The following is a 10,176-nucleotide window of genomic DNA, read 5'->3' on the forward strand; positions in this document are numbered from 1 at the left end:
TTATTTGCTTTATTTACACGACGGTTGTGCGAATAAGCTTATTTGCCTTATTTGCACGACCGTCGTGCGAATAGACTCGGCTTTTGAATATACCTTTCTTAATTGGCAACCAAAAAAGGGGCAAAAGTAAAAACAACTTACCTACATTAACGTATTCACCTGTTAGGGACCCAATTTTCAGGTACTTCTGGCAATTGTGTCCTAGAATTTGGAATATAAAATAGTTATTATGGTATCACCACATTAGCATATATATATATATATATATATATATATATATATATATATATATATATATATATATATATATATATATATATATATATATATATATATATATATATATATATATATATATAACACTGGATGTGATGATAGGGTGACAGTGTAATTTTGTAAGTTTAAGGCGACATTTTTTTTTTCGTTTTATTTTTATCATTGATGATTATATCTATAGAATATAACTCAAAGGCATAAAAAAGGTTGTTTTTATCTTGTTTTCATCAACAACGGCTGAAATTTAAAAGATATAAAATATGCTGTCGCCTTAAAGTAATACAAACACTAATTGAACATTAAAGCGACTTGTCTATGTCGCCCTAATAGCCTTTTAGGTTTTCGAACCTTTTTCATTCGAATCGCTATTTAATTTTCACTGAATCACTTCTTAAATAAAAGTTTCTTCAATTTAGAACTATTTTTTTTAGTTTTGCTAATAATTATTATTTAAATTTTACGACATTTGTTTTTAAAAAATATTTGGCTTTGTTTAAATGACAATTTGAAGCATACACAGCTTTACAAGTATGTGTGATCAAATTTATTAAACAAACAAAACTAATTTTTTTAAATAAAAATAACTTAAATGTGTGAGAGAATACTGTTAAACTTTTCTGCCTTTTTATTAAACGGGGATAGTCTTTTGCTGGGTTGCTTTCAGCGGAGTAACTTAAGAGTTTTCAACTCCCACCCATTTTTTTCCCCCCATCTTTTGAACAATTACCCCCTCCACCTTTCCTGATGTTCCCGTTATCCACCCGAAAATGTTTTGAAATCTTCAATTATTTTTTCCAGATTTTCATCACATGTTTCATTCTGACCAAAAAATATAGCTTTATACTTAGAGGAGCACATTCATTAGAATTTCTCCATCCTCCTCACTTTTAAACATTTTTACTTTATGATCGTTTTTACTGCAATTAATAGAGAGATCCTTTATGTGTTAGTAAAAGAGCTTTCTGCACTTGCTCATGTGAAAAAAACTAAAAAGGCAGTTACTCTCACTCAATGTTATATATTTACTAGATGACTAACTCGCGCTGCCGTTATGAAGCAAATTTTTTTTTGCTTCATAACGGCAGAGCAAAAAAAAAAATTTGCTTCATAACGGCAGCGATTTTCTGCGGGCAAAACAACCAGCAATGTTGTTTTGCCAGCAGAAAATCGCGAAATGATAAAAAACAACCAACAGATATTTTTGTCGGTTTGATTAGAAAATATGTTTAAGAATTGGTGAAAATGTAATGATTTTTTGAAATTTTGCAGTATTTAATGCTTTGTAGTTATAGTTATTTAAAAGTAACTTATACGTTACTTTTGCTTTGCTGATATAAATAAATTTCGTTTACATTTTTCTATGAATTTTATGCGGAGTTAGATATCTAGTTAATATAGATCTTTGCTCTCATTTCATTTCCCGATATTTGATGTAACTCGTTGTTAAAATTTTTTATCCAGAAGTTAAACTGAATTAGGAACCTTGAATGTATTTTTTACCAGAATTTTAAATAAACAAATTTAAGTGAAAAGGAGCCTAATAAACGTACGTAAAATTTGCAAATTTTTCAAATGGCTCTGAAGATTGCCGTAGTCCCCGCTCATTTTAATTACGCCACTGTGAGTTAGTTAAATCGCTGAGTTTAATTTAAAAAAAAAAACAAAAATGTTATATTTCCTTCAGATAGTTTGTAATTTTAACGCATCTGAATACAAAACGTTTTTCGTTACAATTAAAAGTGAAATAAATTCATAACGGCGTGGTGTGAGCTAAAAGTGGTAGTTACATTAAGCATTATAAATTTTTATTTCAGTTGTCATAGCTTAAGAAGTTTCGTTAACTGAGTTTTCGCTTCGAAAAGAATATACTCATGATGGGGGTTTTTTAGAAACTCGTTGTAAAGTCAGAAAGTGTTTCTTAATTTGTTAGTTCCCTGAACAGCTCACATCACAGATATTCACTTTTTTTTTTTTTTTTTTTATTTTCACTTAAAAATTGATAGTTTGACAATTTCTTGATCATGAAATATCAAAACCTAGACGTTAACTACATTAGAAGAAAAAAAAGTTAATAACATGTATATCTTAAGATAATTTCATATAATTGACGCTGAGCACTGGTTATTTTTCTTAATAATGGATAAAGTTTCTCGGATGGTCAGTAAAAAATTTAGTCCAATAGATGAATTTATTTATGTTATCTTAAATGTTACAAAAGATTCTGCTCTGAGTAAAAGGTACAAAAAAAGTGTTTCTGTCCATGACATGCTGCTTTTGATTAACAACTAAAGAAAAAGGTTTTCTCATTTTGAATTTCAACGCTATTATTCGTGTTACATCCGCCAGATACCAATCTTGTCACCTTGCCTAACCCAATGTTTTTCTCTTGTATTTTGTTTTGTGCTTTTATCTGCTAAAAAAAACAAAAAGTACTAAACAGTTACTTTTCTTTTCATATTCTACATTTTATCTTGAATTTAAAAGTATGTAAAATATAAATAAACCTAATAATATCTATTGGAAAATATTGGAAATTATTTAACAAACATATGTTTTAAGATTTTTTCAATTTTTCTAAGCTTACTTTTAGTTTCTGAAGTTTTTTCCAATGATCACTAAAAGATGTTGTCTTCCCAACACATATATGAGACTAAAAAAAACTGTAAAATCAGTAAAAAAAAACTTTGAAATATAAAAAAGTAGAGTAAAATTAATTTTTCAAAATTTTTTTTAATTTGACAAAAACTTTGGTTTTCTTTAGATCTTAAAGATTTTTTTAAAATTTAATTATAACTCTCAAAATGCATCTCTTTCATTGCAATTTAACTTATGATATGCTTTTGGACATCAACAGTTTTTTTTTTGTATTTTTAAAGGTTTAATGGTGAAGTTAAGAGGAAGTAGAATAATAAAAAACCTGTTCACTGTGCCTCAGTTTTCATTCAGAAAATAGAACTAAATACTTAACAAGCACTTACTTTACTTTCATATTTAGCTGCATATTTGGTTATCTTTTTATAATGATGATCAAGATATTTTCTTCCTAACACGATATATGGAACAGATGTGCTTATTAAATCTAAAAAACAAAATACTAAACAAAATACTAAACAAAATACTAAACAAAATACTAAAATTACAACATAAGGCAGAAATATTGAACAAGATTGAACTGATGAGCCGTCAAGTTTATATATATATATATATTGTTTATCAGTCAAAAGAAATATACTTTATGAGTAGAGATTATATGAATTAAAACTTCTGATATCTTATTGGGTAACTATTTTGGTATTTTACAAATTTAATTAACATTTTCAAGATAATTATTTTTTAAAAAAAAACACCTGTTTTTCTTTTGCCTTTTTTTTGAATAAATTTTTGAAGATTTTGAAATTTGTTTTATATTTTTGTAAATAGTATATTTTTATAAATTGTATAATTGTACGCTTTTAAAACTGTATTATTATTATAGAAATGGTACATAAATTACTGAAAATGAAAAATTCTCACTAGGATTTAAAAAATCATCACATGAACTTTACCCCATTTGTTTCTGAGTGTAAAAACCCTTTGTTTATTTATGCTTTCTTAAGTTTTTGTTTGTTCTGGAATTTTTTTAACTGGTGGATTTTTTTATAGTACCAAATGCTACTTCCACAGTTTCAAACAACAATGTCTTCTAGCTGAAAAATGTTTTTAGCATAAAATAACTTTAAAAAAACTTTTGGTATTTTTGGGGGAGAATTAATATTGAATTAAGTTTAACACTTAAACTTGATTCCATTATGAATTTAATTATGTTTAACGTTGTATAACAGTAACTTTTATGTGACTTTGTTGAGATGCTACAGGTGCAAAACTGAGATTGTTTATATACAACTGAAGAGATGTTTTCTTGCAGAATATGATGGTTAAAATTTATATTAGAATTGTTAAATATCTAGGAATTTGTTAAAAATTGTTGAAAAATTGGTACCGTAAAATGAGGTGACTATGGCCAAATTTAAAATCTTTTTTTTTTCAAAATTTAATTATAAATGATTAATATATTGATATAAATTGCATTAGGTGTGCACAATGTCAAAGAAATAAATAATTAAAATAAAAAACAAAAGTTTTATACCTTTTACCCAATTTTTTCAATTTTTACGGTGAGTCAAAGTCACCCCTATAGTGGTGGTGACTTTGGCCACCTAAAAGCAAATTATAATTATGGATTATTCGTTTCATAATTTACATATTCACAGATACATGGATACAAGGTGATATGTTTTTAAGGCAAAAAAATATTAAAAACAAAAGCTTGAAGCTAATTTACACATTTAATTAAGATATAAATCACACAGAAATCTTGATAATATTTAAAACTCAAAAAACTATGCATCAATCATCAAACTATAAATGCTAGAGTTATTTAATAAGTTATCTGTAATTATTTGCTGTTCAAGAGTGGATACCTTTGTTTTTTTTGCAAAAGTCATTTTTTTTCTTTTTCTTACTTGTATTTATAGCTGCTTGCATATTAACTACATCAATTGATGATACACTTTTTCCTGGGACAACAGAGACTTTATGTCGCTTTTTATTAAGGGGTATATGATCATCACCTCTAGCTTCAACTAAATGTTGTATGAAAGAATCACTGACAAGAGAACCTATTTCTACATCGACATCTTCATTTGTAAATGTTCGTTTAGGAAGTCTATCTAGTACCTGTTTTCGATCAAGTGGGTATAATCCAGTTTTTCTGAAGCCTGCCTTCATACTTTCACAACCAGGTTCTTCAATTTTTTTCATGAGACATTTAAGCAATTCTGGAAACTGGTCTTTTGGAAGGGAAGGAGCTTTACGTCCTTTGCCACTTTCCTTGCAAGTTGTTTATATTTTTCTCTACTGAGCTTTCATTGGTCGAAAATATGCAACATCCAATGGCTGCATTAAATGCGTGGAGTTTGGAGGAAGTGCAATAAACTTAATGTTGTTTTCTTCACACAAAGACAGTACATATGTATTTATATGTGATGACAAATTGTCTCCAATTAGAACATGTTTTCCAGGAGCTTTTTTTAGTTTAGGTAACAATAAAGATTCAAACCAATCTGTAAAACAACTGGAGTCAAACCATCCACTCTTTGAGCGGTTATAACGTGCTCCTTTTGGTCCATTTTCTGTCCAAGTTGTCCACATAGAATCAGCTTTATATACAATATATGGAGAAAGGATATGCCCTTTTGCATTACCACAATACATCAAAGATGTAGCAGACTTTGTTGAATTTATTATCCTCTCAGGATATTTTGATCTTCGCTTTGTTATTACTAGTTTATTACCAGGGTCATCTGTTAAATTAGTTTCATCGTAATTCCAAATGTTTGATGGAGGAACCCCTGCCAGTTCAGGAGTGATATTATCAAAAAAGTTATTAATAGTAACAGTACCTACTTCTGCCCTCTTTCTTTTAATGTTACTTGCAAATCTAACACTTAATTGTTCATTTCTCTTAAGGAATGATTTTACCCATTCAATACCAGGAATATTTCCTGCAAATTGCCTAATAAACATTCCTTTACAGTCTGCATAAGACTTCACAATACTTCGTAAATCATTACAGTCAACTGGGAATCCAAAAGAAGACATAGCCATAACATAGTTTGCAAAAATTTCTTCTTCAATTTCACTAAATATTGTGCAACCCCCCTGGTTTTTTATTATGTAAACCTTTCAATTTATCTTTTATTGTTGATAGAGGAATTTTAAAGGTTAAGCAAGCATCTGTTTGTGTTAAATTACCACTTCTTACTTCTTTTAAACATTTGGTTAATGTTTCCTGGGTGTATGGAATATAATCACGACTCCCAGCAACACGTTTATATGTTCTTGGCATGTTTTCTTTGATATAAATATGATTATTAATTAGTATTTTGTCCTAAAAACCAAAATTTAAAATTAAATTAATAAAATTTTATCTGTAGACAACATTTTCTGAAAAAAAAAATCAAAAATATTGTGTTGAAAATCAAATAATTACATTTTTTCACTAAGGTTAAAGTCACCCCAAATTGTGACCAAAGCCACCCCATAAACTTTAATTAATGTTATTTTTAATTAGAAGTGTTATAAATACTATTAGTTATAACATCACAACCCACTCAAATATTAACAGCATTTTCAACCAACTCACAATTTTGCAGCATATAAATTTAACAGTTTTTATAGACTCTAATAAACAAACAAAAAAATATATTAATAAATCCGCAAACTGCAATTAATATAAGTAATAAATAAACAGAATAACTTTACTTTTGAGATAAACTTAAATTTGGAGGAAGCCGCAAAAGTACAAAGTAGTTTTTAAAAGTTAAACATTTTTTTTATAAATTAGCCAAAGTCACCTACCAGGCCAAAGTCACCTCATTTTACGGTAAATATCTTGAAAAAACAGTTTATTTAGTTCTGTGGTAAACTATTTTGATTTAAAAAAATAAAGAACTTTATGCAATCATTTATATTATTGAATATCATTAATTCAATAATGAAAGTGTATTATTAAATCAACAAATAAATCACATTCTAACAACATATTTCTTGATGATAAAAATGATTGCATGAAGATCTTTCAGTTTATTTCATCAGTAAACATAAAATTGCAATAATAATATATTAGCGAAAAAAAAAGGGTTACTTTCCCAAATATTCATTAAAGCATTGCTTTCAAACTCACAGAGTTTAGCCAATTTAAATGCAAGTGGGATCTCATAGCCCCATAGCTGCATCTGAACTAAATTATTCAGTTAAAGTTAAATTTTTATTAACTGAAACTGGAGAATAGTACTTTAACAAAGAAAAATACAGAAGGAAATAAGAAATAACTTACAAAATAACCACATACTGTTTTACACATCTTTTAAATGTTCTGCGTTGAAGATTGTCATTGAATTTTTCGATCCTCCGTTTCATGTAACCAAAGCGTCAATAATTCTGAACCAAAATGTGCCCAAAGGATGGACAGGGGAGGAAGGAGCACCGATGGAGCGAACAAAATGAGCAAGGAGGGAGTGGGGTTGGTTGAATTCAGATAGTTCGCGAGGTAAGAATTATTTTGTTCTATCTCCAATTTTGAAAGTTGGGAGAAAATGAATTATTAATTTTAGTTAGTAATAATAACTTTTGGAATACGCATTATTTTATAAATTTTTTTCTAAATAGTTTCTTTAAATATAAATTTATTTAAAGAATAAGTTATTATTTCTTTAAAAATAAAAGCTAAAGCTCCAAACAATTTTTACTTTTAGAAAAAATCAAAAACTTTCTCCCAACGTTTAAACTTGGAGATAGAACAAAATAATTCTAACCTCACGAGTTTACAACTTACATTAAAAGGGACGGGAAAGGAGTTTGAAAAATGCATATTTGTGCTAAAAATGAGGGTAGGGGGTAGCTGTAATAATATAATAACGGCAAGAGGACAGGGTTATGCCGCCAAATCATTTTCTTATGCAACTGAGATATGCTTATTATGATTTCAGTTTTAGAAAGAGTTTAAAATGTTGATTTATATGGAAACATATATAAATAATCAGTCAACTAAATAAAAAATCAGTTGCTACGGACCGTAGCCATTATTAAAATTTGAATTTTTTAAAGTTACTACTGCGCTTGCGTATAATAACTTGGCCTAGGTCCTTTAATTTTTTTCCATGGTAACGGTCTTAGCAACAGGGACGCCTGCATTTTGACCCCTTCTCTGGCTCAAATAAGCGAATTTTTGTTTCTTGTTGTGTTTTGTTGGACGTGAGTTATGCTTTAATTTCTTCAACAATTAGTGATGTGCATTGTGATTTACGGAAATTGAGAACAATCTGATCTGTAAGTGCATACAGTGAAAAAAACCTCCTAAATGTAAAAATATCTCGAGTCAAAGCGTTCATACTATCAATGTTTGTATAGGATTTTATGAAAACAATAAGAAGTTTTATCCTAATCATGTTCAATGTAATCGCAATATAAATTAAGCTGTTATTATGTCGGTCGCCGCGTTTTCATGTCTTTCGCTTGCAGAGATTTTATCGATTTTTAGTGTGGTCTGATTGTGCAGCGCAGTTTTGGAATTTTTAGTAAAGTAGAAGTAGGTATGTGCGTTTTTTTGCTAACTTTTGAATCAATTTTATATATCTATTTTCTATGTACCTGCCAAATTTTATTAAAAAATAATGACACGCTCATACTCTATTTTTGCACGCAGTAAAGGTACCAAATATTCTTCTGTTGGAGAGGTTGGGGGGGATTCAAGATTATGAACCTTTTGTATATTTGACTTTTTTATTCATTAAAAAATTGTTTTTTTAGAAAAATGAAACTTTACTTAAAATATTGGTGATTTTTTTAAAGTATTCAAAACATGATTTACACACAAAAACACACAAAAAAAACCTTATTCTGTTATTAGTTGAATAAAAATATGACCAAGGCAAAGTAATGCGCTAAAAACTAAACAATGAAGTTCTATTATATAACCACCGTAAGCCGAACGCTAATTTTTTAAGTTGGTTGCAGCTTTCTTAAGCATTCCTTATAATGAATTTTTGTCATGGGCATAACTTTTAGTAGAATCATTAGTTTTTTATGAAATTTTCACCATCGTTATACTGATTTAAAGCTCTTTACAATCATGTAAAATAACTGAATAGCAGAATAGTTTAAAAATTTTGCACACATACCTAGTAGAAGTGAAAAAGTTGAGCAACGTGAATGTTTTCGACTTTGTTTTTTTTAGTTATGCAACCGTGAGAGCTTTTTCTTTGTTCTAAACTTTGCGCAATCTTTAGTGTTTAGTTGTTAACTTGGTAAGTTTATTTTTGTTTTGAATTATTTTTCTTATTGTTAAATTATTTAGTTTTTGACTAAAGTTTTAGTTGTAAGTATTTCTAATTAATTTTTCGGTAATAAGATAACACATTATATTAAACTTATGAAGCCATTGCTTGTTAGGTTTTCGTTCTTTTTTTTATTGCACTCAACCTTATAAACTCTTGATAAGTAGTTCTGATTTTATGCTCCAAAGCAAAATACAGCCCAGTTTTTATGTTGTTTAGTTCATAAATTTTATTTATTTTTATCATCTTTTGTTTTTTAGTTAGTAGGTTATCAACCGATATGATGTTTCAAAGGGCTGTAAAGGCTTAAATATCAAATAAAAAGACAGATAACATTAAAGTATGCATTCCATAATTATGACTAATAAATTTACTTACGCTTTCAATAGCTTTATTTTTGTTAAAACATTTGGTATGAGTAACTAAGTATCATAGTGCGTCTTTCGGGATGATAGGGGAGGGGGAGTTAAGATATTTTGAGTACTTCAAAGGAGCGGTTTTATTTTCCTTTTTTTTTTTAAATTTAGGTTAAAGATAAAAGTGATATGCTCCATGCGAAGAAGAAAAATTTTTATTTTATTGTCTTGAGCTGAGTAAGGTTATTTAAACAGGAGCGCACCCTTGTACAAGTACATACGCAAATTGAACAAGAGGAGGTGAATGTGTATCATCTTCGAACATAAAGATTTACCGAATAAGTTGATTTTCGACAGGGCATGATATACTAGTCTTGTAAATATTGGTATAAATGTAAAATGCTAATAAATAAAATTCCATTAATATTTACCACCAAAGCAGTAGAGGACAAAACTACATGACTTATGTAATGATCTTATAAATTTTTTGATGGAATGTTTCGTTTTTACATTTTCATGCCTTCCAATGATTTCATTTAGCATTTCCTGCATTTTTACCAGTCTAACGACTTTAAATTTTTTTCCTATGTATTTCAATACTTAATTTCAGTTTTTACTTGTATTATTAATTATCAATTTAAATCGCGTTCCGGCAAAACGACAACCAG

The 10,176-nt window shown here is 28.4% G+C and overlaps 1 long non-coding RNA gene and 1 pseudogene across 2 annotated transcripts; one reads left to right on the top strand and one right to left on the bottom strand.

Moving 5' to 3' along the window:
• Positions 1-4,009: 4,009 nt before the first annotated feature.
• Positions 4,010-7,427, bottom strand: LOC145190963 (uncharacterized; annotated as a pseudogene).
• A 933-nt stretch (positions 7,428-8,360) lies between these two features.
• Positions 8,361-10,017, top strand: LOC149876614 (uncharacterized). Of its 2 annotated transcripts, none has more exons than XR_016448637.1 (4): positions 8,361-8,408; positions 9,053-9,122; positions 9,413-9,492; positions 9,680-10,017. It is a non-coding gene; the product is annotated as an uncharacterized LOC149876614 (long non-coding RNA). The 2 variants fall into 2 exon arrangements; XR_016448638.1 differs by lacking the exon at positions 8,361-8,408 and adding an exon at positions 8,417-8,949.
• Positions 10,018-10,176: the final 159 nt, after the last annotated feature.

The sequence above is a fragment of the Hydra viridissima genome, unplaced genomic scaffold (assembly GCF_058129835.1).
Source record: "Hydra viridissima isolate aposymbiotic clone 2 unplaced genomic scaffold, HvirCarnegie_v1 scaffold_19, whole genome shotgun sequence".
NCBI classification, from domain to species: domain Eukaryota; kingdom Metazoa; phylum Cnidaria; class Hydrozoa; order Anthoathecata; family Hydridae; genus Hydra; species Hydra viridissima.